Consider the following 26703-nt stretch of genomic DNA (forward strand, 5'->3'; position numbering starts at 1 on the left):
ATGTCTCGGAAAGAATACCGTTCCAGTTATGAAGTTAACAGATTTGTTGGTTTTCTTTTATCATGACAGAAGTGAATATGCGATAACCAAATATAAATACATCTAAATCATTGGTCAAGAAAGCAATAATTCATAGTTTATAAATAATTAAAAACTAACCCTACATGTAGATGCCAGACATGTAACTTGAAAGTTTGTAAATAAGGATTTCATTATTACTTTTGGACTAATTATTATTACAAGGTACTTTGCGAGATCAACTTTTTAGGCCTTAATTTTGATACAATGCATGATACACCCACCACCAAAATACACATATAATGTCTACGACAAACAGTGGCGGCGCCACGGGGGTGGGGGATGGGGGAAATCCCCCATGTCAGAACTCTTGCCCTCCCCATGTTTCCCCAGTAAAACCCAAAATGGCGAAAATGTCCACTTTTAGCAGCAATTTTGCGCAATATTGGTTGATTTCCCCAACCCCCATCCCCTCCCCACCGAAACATATTCCTGGCGCCCTCACTGACGACAAAACAGACGATTCCGTACCAGTTCCTCCATGCTCTAAACTATAAAAGACTGACTTCAACAGTAACTGACACATTCTATAGATAATTGTGTCAGGTACGACTTGAACGAGCAAATGAATTGACAAAAGAATTAGAACATAGTAAGTGCTCTATTTTCTCCGTGCGAAAGAGAGCTGTGTCATCCCAAGAGTGTTAAATGTAACTTTGAATCGAATGCATCACCTATTTTTTAATTGATTCAAGTGGATAAACTTCAATATTAGTACCCTTGAGCTTTGAAAACAACTACTACAGACTTATTGATACACCTCGTGAACTTTTTGCCCGCATTGCGTGCAAACATAATATTATACCGTCACTGTTCAGAAGATATTAGCGATTCATTTAAATGTAATGCACTCACTCATTCACTCACTCACTCGACTCACTCACTCACTCACTCACTCACTCACTCACTCACTCACTCATCGGGCTGTTTTGCCCACTGCTCTGTCAAGCCCTTCTCCAGCATTTTCCATCTCCTTCTGTTCCTAGCCGCTGATGCCCAAGCTGTTGTACTCATAAAGGTGGTGATGTCATCTCTCCAACGTCTTTTTTGTATTCCTCTTCTTCTCTTTCGAGTCCTTGGCTGCCATTCTGTAAGTCTCTTTGCCCACCTGTTATCGTCAGTTCTTCATAAGTGACCTGCCCATCTCTATTTTCAGAAAGATTCGAGCCAGGTATACCAACTTGGTGTGGGGAACAAAGACAAATACAAGATAAAAACTAATGCAGTATGTAAACCAGAATGGTGTACATGCACTGTTACGTCTGCATTAGAAAAAATCCAAACCACAGGGATGGTAGACAAAGTTAACAAAAATATTCTCTGTTTTGTTTCTTTAATCTTCTGCAAGATGTCTTTGATTTTGGTTACTTTTCTGCAAGTCGGCGTGACGTGAAATGACGACATATCGGGTGTACTCGCAAAGGCTTATGGGATTTACCGACAAGTTCAAATAAAGCAAAATCAGAAAACACAATAATGACAATGATTCATGTGATTGATTACCAAAATATTGCTTTCTACATCTCGGAACAATTAGTACCCCTATAAACTAAAAGAAATCTAAAAAGCCAAAATTTAAAAAAAAAGGTTTAAAATACTTTATTTTTAATGATGTGTTTCTTAAATTAGACATGGAAATTTATTTGTCTTTAAAGTTTAAGGCGCTTCCACGAAACAAGGATAAAATCATTGTAACTTTATAGGTTTAATTTGATCGACCTGTTTAGTCGCATAACAATAAACAAATATATGTATTCCTAATACCCTCGAGAACAGTTTCAGGCATCCTTTACAATCTCGACATATTCCACATTCAAAATGTAATTTGTTAACATGTAGTTACATTTAGATCACGATTGTCAAATAATCGATCTAAAGTTTTAATACATTACTTACTATAAAACCTGTATGATGAATCTATTACAAAGTTTATGGTTTCAAAATATTGGCGTTTCAATGTGAAAATTGAGGCTTCGGGCCACGGATGTGAATTGGGTAGAGTCAATTTCTTTTTGTGGCTGTCTAACTGTTTTTGCTCCTGCAAGGAAAACCATCACCAACAAATGTAAAAAAGTAGAACATAATTGCAAGAACAAGTTGGTAGCATTATTTAAAGATTTTCTTCACAGAAGTGGTAGATGGAACAATATTCTTATGGGTTTACCAGACTGAGGGTGATCAATACGCTCGTAGTATGGATATTTGGATGTCATTTCTAAACGGTTAAGGTATGTTGCATTTACTTCTTGCGTTTTATGTTGTTTTACATTGTTGGGTATGTTATATTACTTCGGAATGGTACAGCGATGTGTTTAAGGATACCGAGATGAAACACTTTTTGTAATTACAATCAATGAAAAAATCTTGGCACACTTTAACTGTCTTTTTGTAAATCTCTGTACTTGCTCCCTAATTCCATGATGCTAAAAACATATCGTCGATCATATAGATAGTGAAAGTCAATTACGGTAGTGTGTGTCTCCGACCATTCCAGCATTTCGTAGAATAATCACTTCCATGCATTCTTTGCAGGAATCCGCCGTGCTAGTTCGATTCCTTGCATCATTTCCTTTCTGAAAATGTATACTTTTATATATTTATCATCATTATTTTTAAAGATACAATACAAAACAATGTCTAAATTTCCCACTTTGAGTGATCCTGCGTGCCCACCTTAATAGAGATGGTACAAGCATTGATCGATTGTTTTTGAGAAAGCATGAAACAGCGCCCTATAAAACGTTCTTTGTTGTTTTGATTGTACCCTCAGCTCCCCAATTCTTTGAGTAACATTCTGCTTCCAAAATTTAGGCCTGCCATCCAATATTAATTTATAGTTACATATATGTGCTAATGTTGCAATATCACTATCAAGCATCAAGCAATGCATCGACCCCATAATTCAAATAGATAAATGGAAAAGCGATAATGTTTGTGGATTTTGGCCTCCACCGTGATTAGAACTGATAACCTCTTGCACCAGAGTTAAAAACCGTAACCGCTAGACCACGATGCTCTCCTATTTTAGAGTCAAGTTGTGTCTTTCTTCGCAGAAAGAACATGGTTTTGAGTCATGTGCACGATATTGTTGCGTTGAAGTTAATTAAAATAGACACAAGCTAATGCAGTTTTGATCATCTGACAAATTGATGTATTTTCAAAAACCTGAACGAATTCTGGTTAGGAGTAGCACTGGTTACGTGCTCATGATAATGACAATCCAACTCCCTAAACCACCGCTCATCCTCGCGCTTCGCGCTCGCCGCCGCTTCGCGGTCAGAGGAACGGAGCCAGTTCTAGTTAGGAGTAATCTATACGCAAACTATTCTAGTCCCATTATAGTAATACAATATGTTGCATTCCTAAAGTGTCGCATAAGTAGGTTATTCGAATTCTTGAGGCACTTTTCTTTTAATGAAGTGCAACATTTTACAATTTAATTTACTCGGTAATACATTACTTGATACTTGCTGCAACATGTCAATTTCCCAATTTCTAAATTATTCTGCGGATACTTTATTTCATTTTAGATATCTTTCACACCTAGCACCTTTTCATTTCATTTCATTTCATATTTATTTAGTCTTATCAACAACAACAATTGACATTTTAAAAGGCACATATAGAAAATACTTAAATACATTTTTATAAAAACAGAATAAGAATATAAACAGCACATATTTATAGAGAGCACGTTGATAAGACCAAGGATAGCCCAAAAATCCATGGAGGCTTATTTCCATTTGGGGTCCTTTAAAAGGGGACAACATCAATGACAAAAGACCAACCTCTAGGATCAATATGAAATAGTGATGATATAATATGAATGATTTATTTTGCTACGATAGTTCGGGTTATAAACTTACCAAAGACCCTTTCTACATAAAAGTTAAAGCTGCCATGTATGATCGATCTCCATTATTAACTTTCGCGTAGACGTGGTACGTAAAAGTGCGTATAGATTGTTTATTCTTGTCCTTAGGTAATATTTTGAAGCATTATGATGTCACGTGGACAACAGCTCAAGTTGAGCCGTATGAAACCAATATGTGTATCAAGGTGGGATACATTATGCGGAACGCACCTTGCCTGGCGACATCGGAGAAAATAGATATGCATAATCAGCTTTATTGTTTTATATTTTCTAGTTTATAAGTATAAATTATTTTAATAAAGGTCATTTCTAACGGACGAAACAGGTCTGAATACGGTGCGAGACTACGCGCGACACGGAAATAACAAATTTTGAACACTTTACCGGAGAATGTGCCTTAGATTTTAGAAGCTTGAAATTGCTTTGTATTGTTCGAATTGGAACCAAGTTGAGATTACACTGTGAACTAGCTGTTAGTAATGCACTAACTCCAAGTGTTGTTAAAAGTAAATACATCGGCAAGCATGGAACAAAAGTCATACTCTTTTATTTGGTAACATTAAAAGTGTATTTATTCAAAGAGTGGATTGTATCAAATATGAACAGTTTTAAAGTTACTATGCTTTTACCTAAACTTGCCTACTTTGTACAGGGATTGGAAAATGATGTAGAGTCGATATATTTGTACAAATACACACATTTTACGGCATATTCTCTTATTTCCAATCTCCTTATTGCCCCTGGTTATATTCCCATCATCGTACTCATTCAACAGATTGCATATTACATTGGTGAAAACAACATGTTACTTTATGAACCTGAGACAATCGGTTATATTAACACATCCAATGAGACGACCTACTTATGTAATGGCAGTACCTCTGGTCCTACTTTATTTACGGTTATTTTCGTATCTTGCATCTTCCATAAGGTGCCAAAGCCCCACGGTTAGACATCCGAGTGAAATAACTTCCTTTTGGACCGCTTTTTTAGAGTAGTCAAGTTTTTACTTCAGCGTGTTTAGAAACTTGTTAAATATTCATATTCAAGAAACATCGGCACCGATTTGGACAGTGGCCTTGTATTTTCGAAACTGACAATGCGATGCTGACTGCAGCTATTTATGTCTTAACTTAAAGCATTATAATATGGATGTTATGACACGTTTGTTTGTTTGTTTGTTTGTTTGTTAGTTTGTGTGTTTGTGCAAATAGCTAGCTAAACCTATAAAAAGCATTATTGGCAATTCATAGTTAAAAGACGCAAAGAAAGTGATAGAAAGAAGTAAAGAAGGCCACACCTAGCAATCAGAATAACAACTTTGCCTTCGTAAGCATGGTAAGTCCTTTAAATCTATGCCCGCGATATAAAGGTTGATAAGTATATACAACCAAACCTGCTTTCAAATAATTATCTTTTGATTCCCATATTTGTGCACGTTTTATTTGATTTTTAGAATAGTAAAGTATACCAAGACGTAATGAAAGACCAGTATAAACGTACCTTTATGATGTTTAGAAAATTCAATAAACATTATGAGTCTCAAAAAGCAGTCGCTTTTCATATTATGCAATGGACGAATCGCAGGACGAACTTTCCTTCATGTTGTTCAACTGTTAGAATTCTAAAAATACAAAAAATGAAGGTCACAAGTTTTGAGGTCAGACCAGTGCGAGTGTTTGTCTAACTTTGGCTTTTTTAAAGTGATCGTGGACAGGACACGGTACTTGAAGTTGTACTAGAATGTAAATCGTTGAAGAGTTAAACTCACTTGAACTTTTTAAACACAGTCGTTTCTGCTTGGTTGGAGTGTTTGAAAAAAGATTCTTGTTATTACTAAGAGATCTGTAGTGGTTTTGAGTTTGTCATTTTGATTGTGTACCTCTTATGTGACTGTTTTTACACACATCGACAAATCATCATGACAATGACCATGACGATGGAGATGAAGATGAAGATATTATCCAACAGGAGTCAGACACATCAAATTCATTGATGAATATTGACAGTGTTTCAAATTATAATTACAGTTTGATAATGAAATTCCATGGACGATCAATATACATACTTCCAACTACATCCCAGCGGAACTCATAAGGTGGGTTTAATTTCCTAAAGATAACGTTTTCACATGACCTTATTCCCTTAAAGCAACACTAAGCTCCACATTATATAACTGATTTCTTATCACAGTACCTGTCATGTTATATATACATCGTGGCCTTTCACACTTCGTTTGGAGAAAAAAGCACAATAAATTGTCACAAATATCGCGTTTATCGAGCTTGTTTTTAACTAATTTTTAAGTTGTGGTTAATGTTTGTGTGGGGGCGGGTGTGTGTTTAACTTTCTTCCTCCTCCTGTTTTTGCATTTCTGTGGGTTTCTCTTAGCCTTTGTCCTGGTTTTGCTTTTACTACTTCTTTTATTTCTTCTTATAGAATGCATGAGTGTATGTACAAGCTAGTGGCTGTATTGAACATCTGAACGAAATTAACATTCGTGGGTAATCATGTGATGACACTTTTTTCATTAGTGTGATAGGGAGGAAGTATCCACGGTTTTTCTTTGACTCAGCAGAAAATAAAATGTCATTCGTACTATAATAAACGTTCCGTATAGCAGTTGGTATTACCTTTCTCCAGTTCATAAGCTCGCTTTCATTTACTTTTTTGCTCGTACCCCAATAATCGATTTGACCCATATACATGTATAAGGAGCTGTGCAATAATTATGATCCCCAGGGGGTTAAATTTTTAGATGGCGTACCAAAAATTGCCCCCACCCTTCACGGTTTGTCAAAATTGCTCCCCCCTCTCGACCTGCCAAGAAATCTTTGCCCCCTGTACATTCCAAATTTGTGGGTGCCCAATTTGCATTTTCAAAACAGGCAATGACTAACCTTATTCCCTTGAAGAAACTATAAGCCTCACAACGCACTGGCAGGTTATGTATAAATATTAGCCTTTCACACTTTCTTAAACATCTTAAAAAATCATCATGTGATAAAGCCTGTCTAATTACTGTGATATGGAGGAAGTATTCACGTTTGTCCTCATTTGGTCGAGCAAAGTCTTACCAAAGTATCAACATAATTGTGACAAGTCGCTATATTCATTCTGAATATATTGATTCTGGAAATATATTTTTTTATCTTTCTCTCTTTCTCTTTCTCAAGTTCACAATTCAGCTTTCGTTTATTTTTTCTTCTTATACAACAGTAATTGATTTCACCCATAAATGATATTGTTATGATTTCCGCTGAGTGCATCACTCCTTCTTATTTAAAAAGAGATATAATCTAGACGTGAAACGTTCCGTCTGAATTACGATAGCTATACTTGATTTACCTGTGTCTTCGTCAATACCAACGGAGTCTTCCATTTCTTACCGCAAACTGTCGCTACAGGACTGATTATTACAGGACATTAAATATAGAAAATCCAAAGTGTTATAGAAACATCTCGATTAAAGGATGTGTAATACAAAATTTATTTCAGTAATACACTGGTTAAATATTAATTATCATGTTGATACTTTGATGTTAGATTTTAAGATGGCCCGAAAAGTTAATCACTTTCAACATGTTCAAGGCAATGCAATACTTCAGTGCCAGTAATCGCATGGCATAGTGGTTCACTCCCTTGTACCATCTTGACTTTTGTTCGAACCTATCGGTGAAGCATTTTTTTTATACATTACCATGTTTACTCGGATCTTCGATGGTACTGTTCCACTTTTGGAACAATCTATACCGGACTCTGTCAAAGACTGTATGACCATTGAACAGTTCAATTATGTTTTAAAAACCCATCTGTTTCAACTACGTTATTGATAACTTCTCAAGCATTATATAATTTCTTTGTACTGTTACTGTATTGTTCAGGTTTCTGTCTTTCCATTGTTCTAAATTGATTTAGATTTTATTTTGTTTCTTGTTTAAGCGCATTTAGACGCCCCTAAACAGAATTGACCCTATTTAACTGTAATGGTTTTAATTCCCGCCAAAAATGAGTGCTAACTCCCTTGGCTCTACCTGTTGATCTAACATTGCCTCTGATTGGTCAATTACATGATATTTTCACTTTAATCACCAATCAGAATGGAGCTCTGCAAATAATTCACCTCATTTTTTTGTGTGGTGAAATTATTCTAACAACGTTGCTGATTGGTCCAATTGATAATGAAAACTTCTTTTTGGCCAATCGGCATGTAGTTCTCATTAGGTGAAAGATCGTTTTTGAAGGCGGATTGGATAGAAGCGTGAGCTAGCAGTGTTCTCACTTCAATGTTTACACAAATAAAGCTCACACACAAAAGGAATGCCGAGGGTTATACATGTGTTAAAGAGATCAAAAGGCTCGTGTGCATAATTTTTCTCGGGAGGGGTAAACTCTCAAAACTTACGTTTTGATATTATATTATAGCCCTTAACTCAAGAACCGGGAGACCTATAAAATATATATGCAATCATAATTTCCTTGACTTTAATGAAGGTGTTCAAATCCAATATATCAGCGAGTCGTACGAATTACTCTGTGTGCTCAGTTGTGTACATACGCAGGTACAGGAGTTGTCATGGCCTGGTGCATTCCTAACAGTTGATGACATAACAGTTACCTACGTGAGTCCTCAAGCAACTTCTGAGTGAGATGTCTGGCTGTCAGTAGCGACGTTAAACCTAGACCAATATCACAATACATCAGTCATGTTACGGCCAAGGAAGCATCCGACACGTATTAGCTCGTCCCTCCGGTTAACATCCGTTTTTTCCTTGACAAGACATTAGAAATTTGATGTGCTTTCTGAGTTTGTAGCTTTTTTTAAATAAACTCCTCAAGAAAAGTTTGGTGTTTTTTTCAAGCATCTATATCTCAGATTATTTGTGACATTTGTATTCATACCGTGTTGCATATCAATGGACAACTAATTTATTCTCGTTTCTAATGACATCACATGTGAAACAATCGCCTTTTTCACGACTGAGTACACGTCTTTTGAATGTAGTGGGGTCTCTAACACGATGTGCCAAATTGACAAGTATTTTGTGCTGAAACAACGCTAGTCCATTTATATGCAACACGGTATAAAACCTTTTTGTTGAGGAGTTTATTTAGCAAAAACAATCGCACGTTCTATGATTTTACTCACATATTGACGTCTATATGGAGACTGCTGGTTCTTATTTTCGTTTCAATGCACAGAGAAGACCTCGAGCTATACGTTTGTATCAAAAACAACGCTACAATACGTTTACTATACAAAAATTCAGTAGACTGGTTGCAAAAAGGTTAAGCTGGGGGTTACAAAGGTTTAGGCACCAGCGCTTAGTGTGCATTTAAAACACAACGTAAACAACAACAACAAACTTTGAATCAAAGTCTGCTGAGTGTATTGCAAAATTATAATTCACTCCTTTATGTACACCGATCGTATGACATTTTGCTTCATCTTTGTCTTGTTGAATTGATCACAAAAATTACTTTGACAGAACCATTCCCTTTGGGTTATAATTATGCTGATACTTATGCGAAATGTGCCTCCGGTATACGTTAGGGACTGCTTCAAATCTCAACCACCGGTTGTCCCCCTGGTTCCGCACAATGAAACGTGGTTCAACCGCCATCAACTGCCGGTCAATCCGTGGTCGAGTTTTGAAGCCACATCTTAAGATAAATGTTTTTGTTCGCTGCTTCACGAAATACACATGTTTTTACCATATTTCTTTCCATGTTGTGGAACTTCTGGCCAATGCATTCCAGATATAAAGAGATTACATTGGAGCTATCATTCAAGCTCTTCAATAATGAAACTTACTTAAACTAAATTGCTTGTTGTTAACAAATAATGCTGCCCCGCAGGATAACGTTTCGACTTCTATTGAAACATCACAAAACTCCCAATATGTTAAGACGTTGTAAATATAAATCATATCTTTAAAGACAGGACATGTCGTATGTAATTATTTATCATGATAAATTGAGCACACTGAATGCCCTATGGGCATGTTTCTGACTGTATCAATTTTACCTTGTATTACAATACATCCAGGTATTTGTCTCCCTTCGCCTTATAAGCTCTTGGGATACAACTGAGCGCAAAAGAGATATGAGCTCATGACTACTATTCATCACCTGTCTTCAACATCTAACTCGTCTTCGTAGTTAACTTCATTTATAAATTAAACATTGTGCTTTGGTGCAGCACAAAACTTACAGCTTCGGCCCAAGATGTGCTAGACATACAATGTGTTTTAGTTAAAACTAAATCGTGATATGCAATATGTGGACAAATAGAGCGTCAAAAATGACTAATATAATCAATGAATCTCATGTGTAAAGGGTACGATAATCAAGCAAGGTATTGAGAACAGAACACAATCGATTTGAGACTCGGGTAGCTTTATTCACCGAGAGCCTTAAACCTTAATGTTGTATATGTATGTTTATTTACTTGCATGAGTCTCAGGTATAATCAGAAGTATAATAAGCAGTGATAAGGACTAGTCACTAATCCTTAGGTTCGCTAGCCCCGATATAAAAAAGGATTTTCCAGTCTGCAAGCTAAGGCTAGGATTTGGATTATGTTTGGGTTTGGGGTTTACGGTTAAGGTATTATTTATGGTTAGGGTTAGCTAAAGGGTTAGGTTTAAGTACCAGCAAACCTGAGGACCGAGTTGTATGTTGTTGTCATGGATGTGAGTGACTAATTCAAATAATGATCAAATTATATCATTTTGGCAAGGTGTGATATCTTGCCCTTCAAAGTTATTGATCGCTCCTAGTAGGGCAACGAATCTCTTCTACTTTTATTTTAATCCATCAATTAACAAACATCTCTCACAACTCCCAAGATGTCAGCTCGGGACTGCTTTTGGCGAGTTGAACAATCTTACTTAACAGGAAGTTCATAACGGAGATAGTACAAGCATTGATCCATTGACTTGATTGTATTTGTGAATTAACAATTGTATTTGCAATAATCATGAAATAGCGCCCTATAAAACGTTCTTTGTTGTTGTTGATTAAATCTTGACGTGTATTCCCAATGTTAATTTATTGTTACATGTTGCCAATATTACTGAATCAATACCAAACGTCACAGGTAGTACTGAAACGACAGAGTTGAGACTTACGGAAATTATAATTTAAGATGTACTTTGGTTATAGTTTATGATTAAATCTGTGACATTTGAACATTAGCATTGAAGGTCAGCTTCTCCAAAATCTCGTATTGTCTTATGTGTTAATTTAGTGAGTTTAATAATAGAATCCACCAAGGTCGGATTTTACTGATTGATAAGCTAATGAAGATTTGAAGTCGTCTTTTGCTCAGCTTTGTAAGAGTTTCCAAGAAGTAGATGCCATTCGAAACCTATACAATTTAGTATCATCAACCATGAATCAGGAATCATAAATTGCATACACTCAGTAAAATTACTGTAACTTAAAGGCCTATTCATTGATTTGCTCATCTGGACGATTGTAAAAATCTTTTAAAAATTAAGATTTTGGTACCTTAGTTGTCATTGTAATAGATGTGCTAACATAGCCTGCTACAACCGAAAGCCGTCGCAGTTGGCACACCTGACGTTGAAATCAATTTTGACGTTGAAATCACGTTGTATTTGCAAATGGGCTACAACTTAATGGATTTCAACCTGATTTCAACCTAGAGGCTAGTTGAAATCAGGTTGAAATTTCAACGTTGTATCAACGTCGAAATTTCAACCTGAATTCAACTAACCTCTAGGTTAAAATCAGGTTGAAATCTAGTTAGCCTGAAACTTCGACGTTGTATCAACGTTGATTCAACGTCGAAATCCTAACATGTGCCCACTGGGGTGTATTTAAGACAAAATAAGACATTTTACATGAATCTGTAATTTATATACTGACAGTATAAATTAGCTACATGGATTTGAATGAGGCTTAAACTTCGTCAATACTGCTGTTTTGTTTTGTTTTTGTTTTTTTGTTGCCAAATTTTTAATTTCAAAAATACCAAATGACAATTTGAAGGACTTATCCTAATTTTGTTTATAATTCTGCTGGAATCACGGAATGGGTCTTTACACAAAACGTTTTAAACTGTTAAACAGGTTATTTTTTGGGTTTTTGGTTTGGTAAAAACGTTTTAATAACATTAAATGTCGGGTTATATAAAGGTCATAAAAACTTTTTGAAACGTTTTGTATGAAACATACTACAAAAATATTTTTTAATGTTTTCAAAATGTTATTGAAATATATTTTCTGCAAACATTTTTGCCAAATATTGTGTTAACACTTTTATAACGATATGATAGAATGTTTGCAATAAGTTATCAAAAATGTTTTTGAATGTTATGTCATCTAACCTTTTGCGAATTTGTCGAAAACGTTTTGTGTTTGCCGCAACTTAAAAGGCTCGGTCTCCGGTGAAAGTTCTTGTCGGAATATGAAGAAGCGAGCGATCAAAGGATGAACCTGTGGCATAGGTTATGGTTGACGGCATTATGAGCTCTCTGAGTCCGGAGATAAAGATCTGAATTTTGACATTTGAGTAAAATTGTAGTGTTTTATTTGGATTAACTTAATATTGGTTTTGTGCTTGACATGATACACGAGCGTTCGACAGAGTGTACATTTTCATTTTGAGTAATTCGACCTTTTCCAGCTATATTCAAAAGCAGTAGATGATAACAGCAAATAAGTAGTATTTTCCCTCCTTTTGGAAATATACGGGAATACATTGAAACTCTACAACACTATAAATTGCATTTGTTGGAAACAAATTGAAACAAATCGATATTATTGTTAAGGTATTGATAGGTAGAATATATTATGCAATAGCCAATAATCGATGACTGCGTAGGCTAAACGGCTTGAGCTTATAAAGAACAAGGACTAACAAATAAACCAGTGAGATGTACACTACATGATGAACACTGACACATTGGATGGGAATTACTATGGCTTGCAGACCAACCGGTACTATAAAAAAACCGCATTACTTTAGCAACAAAAAAAACCAGTGACAACAATCGACGTTTCAAACAAATTACTAATGTTCAGGGACAGACAAGATAACATGTAAGTAGAGCCATGAGAAATTGAAAACCAATTAAAGATTTTACGGCCTCCATTCTGAGCTATTCTGTTATTACAGCGTTGTCTTAATAAGAAAAACAATGCAAACCTAAGCTTAAATCAATTCCACAACAAATGTTAGCCAAGTATCTCGTGGTTGTTCATTCCTGCAAATGAATAATGGGTATCACCTTAAAGAAAATTACAGTTTACTTAGAACTGACACCTTTGTCCAGACAGGGGACGAGCAAAACTCGATAGGGCATGCAAATCTTTGATGGCTTGATTTACCTCCACTGACAATTTGACACGCCAATGTGTCAAAACAATAATCCTGACTTGTTGCAACGATACGTGTAGAAATACCAACATGTGAGAAACTGATATTTATTGACACCTTCAAAGAACATTATATTGTATCGTCCAGAGTCCAGAAGAAGTCGAGTTGGGAATTGTTTTCTTTGTGAGTTAAGGCTTTCTATTTCTCAACACTCGATAAAAAGTGAACTGTTAGAAATGTCTCGGAAAGAATAGCATTCCAGTAACGAAGTTAACAGATTTGTTGGTTTTCTATTATCATGGCAGAAGTGAATTTGCGATAACCAAATCTAAATACATCTAAATCATTGGTCAAGAAAGCAAAAATTCATAGTTTATAAATAATTAAAAACTAACCCTACATGTAGATGCTAGAAAAAAAATGTAACTTGAAAGTTTGTAAATAAGGGTTTCATTACTACTTCGGGTTTTGGACTAATTATTATTACAAGGTACTTTGCGAGATCAACTTTTTAGGCCTAAATTTGTTTGATACAATGCATGTTACATCCATCACCAAAATACACATAATGTCTACGACAAACAGTGGCGGCGCCACGGGGTAGGGGATGGGGGAAATCCCCCTTGTCAGAACTTTTGCCCCCCCCCCTTGTTTCCCCAAGTAAAAAACCCAAATGGCGAAAATTTCCACTTTTAACAGCAATTTTCCGCAATATTGGTTGATTCCCCCATCCCTCCCCCACCAAAAAATATTCCTGGCGCCGTCACTGACGACAAAAGAGACGATTCCGTACCAGTTCCTCCATGCTCTAAATTATTAAAGACTAACTTCAACAGTAACTGGCACATTCTATAGATAATTGTGTCAGGTACGACTTGGACGAGCAAATGAATTTCCAAAAAATTAGAACATAGTAACAGGGCCCTGACACTCAGTTCAGAAAGATGTTACTGCGTGGAAGCGGCCATTGACCCTGTAATCGCGTATCCAGGAACTACCGGCCGCGTAGGCGCACTTGTATGCGCCCTATACGCGTTATTGATCGCGTTGGACTTGTGCTGGCGACGCGTTCATTAGCACCCCATTAGCACCCAATGGCAGCGCCCATACGTGTGTCAATTTGTGGTTCGCGGGATCTTTTTTTCAGGCTCTGTACCAGTTCCTCCATGCTCTAAATTATTAAAGACTAACTTCAACAGTAACTGGCACATTCTATAGATAATTGTGTCAGGTACGACTTGGACGAGCAAATGAATTTCCAAAAATTAGAACATAGTAACAGGGCCCTGACACTCAGTTCAGAAAGATGTTACTGCGTGGAAGCGGCCATTGACCCTGTAATCGCGTATCCAGGAACTACCTGTCGCGTAGGCGCACTTGTATGCGCCCTATACGCGTTATTGATCGCGTTGGACTTGTGCTGGCGACGCGTTCATTAGCACCCCATTAGCACCCAATGGCAGCGCCCATACGTGTGTCAATTTGTGGTTCGCGGGATCTTTTTTTCAGGCTCTGTAGCGTGCAAATTTGGCTGGTGCGATTTTACAGTCTACCGTGTGATAGTAAGTGCTCCATTTTCTCCGTGCGAAAGAAAGCTGTGTCATCCCAAGAGTGTTAAATGTGACTTGCCATCGAATACATCACCTATTCTTTAATTGATTCAAGTGGATAAACTTTAATATTAGTACCCTTGAGCATCGAAAACAACTACTACAGACTTATTGATACACCTCGTGAACTTTTTGCCCGCATTGCGAGCAAACATAATATTATTACCGTCACTGTTCAGAAGATATCAGCGATTCATTTACATGTAATGCACTCACTTACTCACTCACTCACTCACTCACTCACTCACTCACCCCGTCACTCACTCACTCACTCACTCACTCACTCACCACTCACTCACCCTCCACCATCACTCACTCACTCACTCACGCCCACTCACTCACTCACTCACCACTCACACCCACTCACCCCCCCCCCCACTCACTCACTCACTCACTCACTCACTCACCCCCTCACTCACTCACTCACTCATCAGGTTGTTTTGCCCACTGCTGTGTGAAGCCCTCCTCCAGCATTTTCCATCTCCTTCTGTTTCTAGCCGCTGATACCCAAGCTGTTGTACTCATAAAGGTGGTGATGTCATCTCTCCAGCGTCTTTCGTGTATTCCACTTCTTCTCTTTCCAGTCCTTGGCTGCCATTCTGTAAGTCTCTTCGCCCACCTGTTATCGTCAGTTCTTGATAGTGACCTGCCCATCTCCATTTTGTTTCTTTAATCTTCTGCAAGATGCCTTTGATTTGGATTACTTTTCTGCAAGTCGGCGTGACGTCAAATGACGACATATCAGGTGTACTCGCAAAGGCTTATTAAAGCAAAATCAGAAAACACAATAATGACAATGATTCATGTGATTGATTACCAAAATATTGCTTTCTACATCTTGGAACAATTAGTGCCCCTATAAACTAAAAGAAATCTTAAAAGCCAAAATAACATTTAGAGTTTAAAATACTTTATTTTTAATGACGTGTTTCTTAAATTAGACATGGAAAGTTATATGTCTTTAAAGTTTAAGGCGCTTCCACGAAACAAGGATACAATCATCGTAACTTTATAGGTTTAATTTGATCGACCTGTTTATAATAAACAAATATATGTATTCCTAATACCCTCGAGAACAGTTTCAGGCATCCTTTACAATCTCGACATATTCCACATTCAAAATGTAATTTGTTAACATGTTGTTACATTTAGATCACGATTGTTAAATAATCGATCTAACGTTTTCATGTATTACTTACTATAAACCTTATGATGAATCTATTACAAAGTTTATGGTTTCAAAATATTGGCGTTTCCATGAGAAAATTGAGGCTTCGGGCCACGGATGTGAATCGGGGGAAGAGTAAATTTTTTTGTGGCTGTCTAACTGTTTTTGCTCCAAGGAAAACCATCACCAACAAATGTAAAAAAGTAGAACACAATATTGCAAGAACAAGTTGGTAGCATTATTTAAAGATTTTCTTCACAGAAGTGGTAGATGGAACAATATTCTTGTGGGTTTACCAGAGGGTGATCAATAGTATGGATATTTGGATGTCATTTCTAAACGGTTAAGGTATGTTGCAGTTAATTCATGCGTTTTATGTTGTTTCACATTGTTGGGTATGTTACATTACTTCGGAATGGTACAGCGATGTGGTTACGGACAATTGACGGCAACACACGATGATTGGCGGGAAATTCAAAATTGCAATTCGCAGCTTAACGTAGCTTGCAGTAACCCCCTATTCGTCACAGTGTGAGCCAGCCTTTAGCACAGAGGCGTTGTTTATTGGCATTACGATGTCATTCTTCTGATAGTCGGCCGAATTTACACACACTCGCCAAGTATTATTACAACAACGACTTTCTGTAATGGAGCATCCATTGTTGCACATTATGGGTGACATGATATGTCTTATAAAGCATTTTAGTACTGCAGATTGGTCAAGTTTGGAGTCACAATTGAGGCATAATACTCTCTTTGTGAGTCATTTATTAGCTGAGGAAAAGGACGTTAGTGATTTGCAGAATTCCATAATTCCAAATCTTTACTGGATACTTTATGGACTGCATGAAAAGAAAGCAGGATGTGACCCGATGACTGACTGGTTTAAACAACATGAACAACCTCTCAATCATTGTTAATGATGTCATTTTTTAATTTTAAGTAATTTTCTGAAATTGAAATCAGCTCAGATGCCGTGCTCAGATGCCCCAATGTTCCGTGGCCAATCGGAACAATCTGCGCGTTATAATGCCAGACCAATTGAGATGTGATTAAGCAAAATCAGTCGGCAGTCGGAAATATTCATTTTAAGATATGGCCAAAGAAAGAAAACATTACCTATTGTTTAGGAAACTCTTAACTTTTGAACTGGATTTTCAATGGGGTTTTCTGCAAAATGTAGGTGATTTTACTTGATCACACCACGATAATTGCGTTCACTACTATGAATAAACCATTGTTCTACATTGTTCTACGTGGCTTACCTTTAATGATGTGGGGACCTTTCACGGAAACAGGTCTGAAGAAGTTCGACAGGTATAACAGAAGAAACCCCGGGAAAAAATACGAGAGTCTCCTACCCTTGACCGTGTTCGCTGGGAATGTCAATGACGTAACCATAGCTACGTAGTCGAGAGAAAGTGAGGTAAATTGACCAACGGAGCAAAATCGGACCCCTGCTCCTTAGACAAATGTTTTAACTGCAACATTATTCTGCTGGGGTGGAGCTCGACGTGTCGACGCTCATTGTGAAAATTGAATTTGGAGAATAACATAATTAGGCAATATAGACAACCGTAAAAACTATTGTTTAAATTATTGGTAGCTCTATTCGGCTACTTCTTTATCACGCCATGCTGATAAATTCATACTGACCATAGCTGTTACATGACAAGGCTCTATTCATAGGTCCATCACAGGTAGTATAATATGTGCGGATTTTATTTCGATATGAATTGCAACTTTAGAAGGTGATGTAGAAATTTAATATTGCAAACTAAAGGAAATTGAACTGTAGCATTTTATTTAATAAAGAATCGCAAACGGCGTAGATATTGTTTGTATTTGAATAAAGGATATGGTCTCTGACAGCAAAGGAATTAAAACAGTATTTCTACTTGTTGAACTCAGTAAATGCCAAACTGAAAACCTCCAAACAAAATAGCATGTAGACAGTAGAAACAGTTGCCCGGATACCGAATATAAGATTTCATCGTAACATTATATAGTTAACAGCTTTTAAGAAACTATTATCAATAATGTAAACTATAATGTGATGGTGTAATATAACATCTATCACGTGAAGATTTCCGCAATAATGCTTTTGGTAACAATTTACTACTGTCATTCGGTTTCAGTTGACAACACTTGGCATGTCAATGCATTCAGAGTGTGGGTGTTTCAACTTATTTATAATGCTCTAATAGCTATGAGAAAATTCTTTCTGAATCATTTACATGTATGAATAGCAGAAACAGAATCGTTCGACGCTGGGGAATTTCCCCCAATACGCTCTGACTAGAAAGAGGTTTTTGTTACATTTGGATACGATTTTAGCAGTTGAGTTTGACAGCTGTAAAAACCAGACATTTGTGTTTGAAACTCGATATTCTATTGATGTTATTCACATCAATTATAGGTGATACAGGTTTAGGATTTGAATTGTATTGCATAGGTTAATTCATCGGAAGTTATCAATTTGATAACAATCGTTCATGTCTTTATACAGTTATATCAACGGATCTTTTTGATAATTCACAACAAAACATTGAACACGTTTCTTTGAATGTCAGAATTCAAATACAATAATTTCGAAAATATTTTTTTTACTCTATGATATGATGAGGACGGGTAGCTGGTAAAGTAATTTGGTTATATGATTAAATAGTAACGCTTAAAAAAAGCTCTGCTGCTGTTACTTCACAGATAAATGCCGCACAATTTAAATCATTACTAGACTAAGATTTATATTTTTACATTCTGCATTTCGTCAGCCTGCTACGCTAATTGCCCAAGTCATTTTTTTTTTTTGCAATTTTGAGAACAACGAACAAAATGTGGTACAAGCATGCATCAGTTACGTAATCACCTTAATTATTTCTGATTATTCCCTTTCATTTGTATCATTATCATTTGTTATTGTTCAAATATTGGTGAAAAAATATGTTTAAATGAATGCTTGAACCACATTTTGTACTTTGTTCTCAACATAGCGTAGCAGGCTGAACATTTGTAAAGGTAACTTAACGTTAAGATCAATACAACTCACGCTTCATGTATATAGCATAATATAAATCCAAAGTAAGGTAAAAGCACCAAATGGTAGAGTGCTCAGCCCATGAAGGGAGCCACAATACTTAAGAAAATAATAAAAGTTGCTATGATGTGGATATAAAGTCTATCAAGAATGTTTTATGTAAAGGTATTTATAAGAAAATGCTGCCCAGTTTCGTGAAAAAAATATATATAATTTCAATATGAAACATGATTTCATTTGAATTTTAAAAAGAATGTCGACCATACCATGGGTAATAATTTTCTATTCTATGCATACTAATCACACATTTTAATATGAATTGATTTCTTTCTCAAGAATAAAATAACAACCTAAGTATTTCAATGAATCTTAAGGGGTGGGGTATGAACGATTGGACAGTCATTATTGTGGGACATTAGAGCACATCAGAAATATCGAATTGCATTCTGAATACGAAGAATGTCCTTCTGATATCAAATAAATTTAGATTTTTTGAAATTTGCAATGTAATAAACATTTTATGGCAAATGATATTTTTGATATTTAACAGTACTCGAAGTAAACTTAATAAATCTGATGATTTACACTTAAAGTGTATGTAATTGGGATGAAAAGCCGACGATCAATTGAAAATGTTGACCTTTCGTATTGAAGATATGATTTTTTTTCATTGACTTGTCATAAAATTTGTATTATATCGTGAATTTCAAAAAATACTGTCGAAACGCTCAAAACGCTCATTCCAGATCCCTTAAATAATGAAATAGTTTACCATGACTCTAGAATCATAATCAATATATTGAGTGGGAAATTTATTGATTGCAAAGCGTTTGGTTTTAGTCTCATGATTTTTTGCACCTATTCATTCAAGCTTCTTATACTTATAATAAAGGAACAATTAGTGCTTTGCTAAACGTAACCTGAACACCGCACGATTCATATTCAGACTTAAAATTACTTATAAACTGGGCGAATAGTAACCGTAAAATCAATGTAATAAAAACAAAATTTGAAGTAAGACCAAATAATTTAAACAGAAAATTTTAGTTTTTCCCTTCGTCTCTTTATTCTGTGACCTGTAATGCTAATCATGGATGTCGCCATGCATGATAATGTAATACTTCTAGAAGCATGAGGGATATTACCAAGAGAAAACATTGATTCAAAACTGAGAGTGTATATGACTGCAATTTGTAACCCTCAACCTACTTAGAGTTAAAGGCACTACCATCAACCATGTTTCGGAATTTAAATACCCGCGATTGTGGTCTCTTCATTATGGAACTGTTTGTGAACACTTGTGTCGGGTGGGAGTAAGGACCATCCAACTCAAATTTTGGGGTCATGCACTTGTTTCTTAGACAATGAGCTTGTGAACGAAAAAAGCCCTGTATATTCCGCCACATGGAGCGAGAGAGCCAAGACGATAACGCACATTAGTTTTACAGGGCAAATATTCATCGCCAGGGAGACTCTAAAAGAAGATTCCAGCCACTCTGGAAAATGACTGCCGTTTGGGAGTCATCTGACTCCCTTAAAGAGTCATAATTTTGTTGACTCCACTGAAGAGTTACCGTTGATGACTCTACACAGGTTTCCCCACTATGGAGTCATTTTAGACATAGAGTCACACAGTGGCTGGACTTTGCTTCTAGAGTAATCCAGACTCAATTTATAGAGTCACCCTGGCTCCATTACAGGATCACTTCGACTCGGCTCGGCTACAGGCTAGGCCAGTGAGGCGAACGTATGGTGTGAACAATTATGAGGGCACGGTGGCTCAGTGGTTACGGCCTTGGACTCATAATCTGAGAGCTTGCTCGACGTGCGTGGGTTCGATTCCCCGTCCCACCACCGTGTTGCGCCCTTGGGCAAGGCGCTTTGCCTCGCTTGCCTCACCCCACCCAGGTGCAATGGGAAGCTGTTAGGGGTAGTCACAGTCGTTGTACTGATGGACCCTGCGCCACTTATAGGCTGCAAACGTGGTTCCGACATATTCTAATGACGGCGGAATAAATGTAAAGCGCTTAGAGGCTGTTTACGGCATAAAGCGCTATATAAATGTCTACATTTTTTTATTTATTTATTTTTAATTACAAAAATTGAAGCTTACTATTAGCTTTACCTCACCGACGCACATCGTCCACAACAGATAAATATTTGTTTTGTACAGGCAGTAAACGATTGAAGCACGTGCCTGTATAAAATGCACCAACAGGTGCTGAGAGTGGTTATTGTTACAAAATATGCTGAGTTTATACTCCGCGCGCGGTGAGCGATTGATACTTGACCGCTTCTCCCGGAGTGGCTAAAAACCAATCGCTATAGCTCAGCGATGTTAATTCAGATATGAGTTGTTTTTCAAATTATCTAGGCAAAATCCTATTGTTGAATGTCGGACAATAACGCTTGTATTTAAATAGTGTCTCAGAGTCTGTATACTGTAGGCCTATATAATTGCAACTCTCAAGCACATAGTTGCATTGAACCAGGGACCGTATAATCGCCACTTGAAATTATTTATAACATTTATTCCTAGTAATGAAAAAAGACTACATGATTGTATGCCGGTATGCCTGTGCAATAATTATGAGCCCCCCGGGTGGTAAAATCCTCTCGGCCCGCCATAATTGCCCCCCCCCCACTTTCGGCTCGCCAAAATTGTTTGCCCCCCTAATTTTACCCTCCCCAGGGCTGATAATTATTGCGCAGCCCCTAATAGATATTCAAGGTATGATTATATCTCAAATCCTTGAATATATCCCGTTATAATTGGTATTGGTAAAAACGTATTGCTTGACTTGCATATATGTGTGAAAGAATATACAGGGTTCAAAAGAAATAACTCCCCCCTTAAATTTACAAAACTTTTCTTTGCATAACTTGACATATATTTTGTTGATCTGAATAATTCAAAAAGCTGTGAATAGAAGAATCATTTTTCAACCCTCCCAAAGTTGTTTCATTTCCAAAAACAATATTTTTGGTCAAAAATAATCACATTTTCCAAAAATGATGCTTTCAGGAAAAAGTTGCACTTTACCACATTATGTACAAAACATTCTCGATATTGATGTTAAGGTTGATTTAAATCTTGGTTTGTTCCTTTACCTTTCTGTCTCCGATCCTTCAGGCACCCATGCAACCATCATTCAGTGCAAACCAAAGATTTGTTGAACTTAATTTCGTCGTAAAATGAGATTTTCTAAGTTTTTACTCAGCAGTTGTTTCAAAATGATAAAATCACTAGGAAGGAGAAATGAGCTCTCCAAGCATACATTTGACCAAAAGGGTGAACATTTACCTGTATTGGGTCAATTGAAGCATCTTGCATTTTGATTTAAAATGGTGGCTTTCTTGGATAAAGGTGTAACACTCATGATGTGGCCACAAGAGATTGGCTGTATGCAGTTAATTGGCTGAATGCTGACTTCCAACCTCCAATCTTTGTTGTCCATTTCTTCGTTGTCATGTACGCCTTTATTCAAGTGAGCCGTTGCTATAGATCTTTGTAACTGTTTCAGTCTACAATTTGCAAGTAAGTTTTTCATCTCTTCTAGCCAGCGAAAGAAATAAGCATCACACTGCAATCCTTATTTTTACTCCTATAGTGATTTTACCATTTTTGAAACACCGACTGAAAACCCCATTCATGTCAAAATTCATGTCAATGAATCATTGTTTTATATTGATAGATGATTGCATGGGTGACTGAGTAATCGGATACATAAAATTTAAGACCAATTAACTAAAAATGTACATTGATCACATTGATATCGAGAACGTTTTTGTACATTACATGTATAGGATGTTGAAAAGTGCAACTTTTTCTGAAAGCATACTTTTTGGAAAATGTGATAATTTTGGACCAAAAAAAAATGATTTTCAAAAAGAAGAAAATTCGGAGGGTAGCAAAAAGTTTCCTCTATTCACAGGTTTTTTAATTTTTCAAATCAACCAAATGTTTGTCAAGTTATGCAAAGAAATATTTTGTAATTTTATGGGGGGATTTATTTCTTTTGAACCCTGTAGTAAGCTCCTCTCTATGTATTGAACTCCCAGTCGGTGCATTGGAAATTCTTGAGTTAACGTTTAAGAGGGTAATGAGCAACCGCAGATCATAAAAATGAGTCATGTCAGGTGATGTGCGTACAGGAACAGGTAGTGTGTTATACTTAGCCTGAGTGCTCGGCCCCTATCTCAAAATTATTAAACACGAAACCAAATCGCCATGCGTGGCTGTTGAAGAACTAGTGGGTTTAACCTACTATCATAGCAATTTCCGATACGAAGATATAGGGATGATGACGTAGTGCGATGGGGTACAATTCTCCTGTGGAATGCAGCTCAAGATCAAGTTAGCATACGACATGAAAATACCACCTCACACATACATGATACATCACGCCATGCGAATGACCAGCATGCTGAACAGCAGCAGCATTATGCTAAGTGGCTGCTACCTCAGCAATACACTGGGTATCGCTTCGTTGACTCTGAGTGTAGAGTCAACTGACTCCACAGGTAGAGTCTATTGACTCTGTAGTGAACGCCAGGTCCGAGTTCTTTTGAGAGTCAGTGTCAAATACCTACCACGTCGTGCACGACTCCGCAGGGAGAACCAACTGACTCCACGGGTAGAGGCAATTGACTCTCTTGTGACAGTCAGGCGAGACTCCTATTGAGAGTCAGAGCTAGTTTACTTTGAGAGTCACTTGACTCCATTCTAGCTATCAGTGTATCTTAATGAAATAGCATTAACTTTCTGAGATATTCCCAATTTGAAAGTCTTATTTTACACCCTTTTACTTCATACCAAACTTGTTAGGATGGCTCCTTACTTTGGTTTAAAAAAATCAATATTTCCTGCAGAATTTCTTTATTGATTTTCATGATTAATGGACTGTTTCTGTTATAGTGTTATGGCGAATTTATGTTCATTTTGGTGTGAGCTCGATATCTATTTTCTATCATACAACTTGTACATTCAAATTCACCGATAACAAAATGTAAGTAATGGTTGTTACTTTTAGACACGGATACTAATAAAATCACTAAATTTCACTTCGTGAACACAAATATTAACGGAAAGCGACACTAGAAGCGAAGCCCATTAGTCTGGAACTTAAGAAGAAAACTCCGTAAGGTTCAATTTATACTGCATTAGCTTGCGACGCACGATACAGATCTGACCAATAAGAGCATCGCTTCCATTTGGTGTGGCAAATGTTACATTATTAGTTTGTCCCAAGCGACTGCTGCCTAGATTCAGCTAAACTCTACTAAATGTAGGCTAATTGCGTAAATTAGTTTGCAAAGAGGCTCTCTACCCGTGAGCAGATTCAATAGCTCAGATTATTAACATTGACAGTTTATTTTATTGCATTTTCAGGAGTTGTTGGTTGGGAGAAAATGTATTACTAGATTCTGATGTGTACAGAATGAATTTAATTGTCTAGGAAACCACTGTTACGTTTATTTAGAAAATGAAAAGCTACTTCTTTATTTGTGCTCGTGGTCATTATTGTTAGTTGACTGAACAACCAATCCATCGTCTTAAACATGAATCCCATTCAAATGCGTCTCAAAGCTAAAAACAATCATCTATCGTCAACCTCATAACAAAACTGCCTAGTCATTATTACATGTTTCTCATTTGCAATTTTGATTTTCTGAGTAATAAATCCATAGTTAATCAAAGTTCCAGCCGCATTCTTCATTAACTTGTAGAATTCCTCAAAAGATATGTATTCCACAATTCTTGAATTTTGATCTTGAAATTATTTTTTTTTTTTTTTTTCTGTAATATTGGTCCATATCTTCGAATGAGCACTGACGATTTTAGACTGGATTCGTGGTGGATGGTAAAAAATACGAAACAATACCAACCTATTGCTGTGGCAATTATTTAATAACACTATGTAATAATGTTGATCGTGAAATGAAGTGGCAACTGATTGTGCTTTATGTGCTAGTGTTCCCCAACATTGTGTGGTGATGGAGGCAATGAAAGGGAGGAAAATATTCTATATTGTTTCCCACTTTGCACGTAATTTGCATTGGACCTTTAAAGTATTCGGTAGTTTCCTCGCTTTGCACCACTGAGGTCCCGGGTTCAAGCCCCGGCGCGGCGCGGCCCAAGTAGTCATGTGCACTTAGTTTATCCCGATTCCATGCTCGCTCTCGCAGGTTTTCTCCGGGATCTCTGGTTTCCTCATGTATCGCAAAAATCGGTGATTAGTTGTTTGGTTATCAAAAACTTCCTTCACCCAATGGAATTTGAGGAGCTGCACAGATAATTGATGGATGTTGTTACAATCTAAATGCGGATAGGTGTGCGCCGTTCGGCAGCAACTGGTTTAGTTGATGCGACCTGATTGTGATGATTCATCATTGCAGCGAAATTACAGCGCTTTGAGTCCTCTAAGATCTGGAGAAATGCTTTTATTATTTAAATGTCTTCATTGGATAAGACTTTTGCCTTTAACCTATCAATCAAATACAATTATACCTGCCACGCTTACCTTCTCCCTTCAAATGTTAGGCTGTCGATGTCATGCAATAATATGATAGGCTGCTTCTTCACATTGCGACCTCCATGTTAGTGTCTTTGGGGAACCGATATTACGCAATTATGGTGTCCGGATGCTTTAATTTCTTTCTACAACCACAATATCTCACTAACCGCATATTCCGAGTGCTAGGGTTAGGGTTTATGGTTAGGGTTTATGGTTAGGGTTTATGGTTAGGGTTTATGGTTAGGGTTAGGGTTAGGGTTAGGTGTTGGGTTTTGGTTAGGGTTTATGGTTTAGGTATTAGGGTTTAGGGCTAGGGTTAGTGTTAATTATATGTACGTAATCTTTGGTACTTATACTAGTCATAGTATATCGTATGTAGGCACCTTGTTTCGTAATCAGTAAATATGATAAACAAACGCATCTTTGGCAGAACGACTCGTAGCATAATGGTACAGCCTGTGGAATATGGATCCATAGATTGTGGATTCGAACCCCCGGTTAAACCTTAGTAGAATTTTAATTCTGGTTGGTTTAAATTAAATTTGTCATGATAGAATGTACTTGCATGACTTGGTATTTAAAACGGCCTGGAAAATACAAACAGCATGTTAATCGTCTTTTATTATTAAACTCAAAATATTTCTTTCTTCTTCAATCGTTAATTATGTAATTATATCTAATCATTATATATGTAAGAGAAAAGCTAGAGAAAGAAGCCTCATTGTACTAGGTTGCTTGGAAAATGCAGAATTAGATTATTGTAATCACATTTAAAGATTTATATACTAGTGTTAATAACATTGCAGGAATAAAAACATTTAGCTTAAAAGCCGTATATATCGCTACCATGGGTACGACCTTTTAGTATTGTGCTACATTAACCTAATTAGGATGTTATATGGAGCAAACGTTCCCTTAACTGTACACTGTGAAATTAAGACAACTTCAGTGATCGATTTTTTTCCCATATCCATTATCCCTAGATTAAACAAATCGTTTGGGACCAGGATGGAAATGTTATTTCCTTTCACAGAAGTAACTATTTTGCTAGTTCAAGACATCGGGGAACT

This window comes from Amphiura filiformis, chromosome 15 (assembly GCF_039555335.1).
Source record: "Amphiura filiformis chromosome 15, Afil_fr2py, whole genome shotgun sequence".
In the NCBI taxonomy this organism is placed as follows: domain Eukaryota; kingdom Metazoa; phylum Echinodermata; class Ophiuroidea; order Amphilepidida; family Amphiuridae; genus Amphiura; species Amphiura filiformis.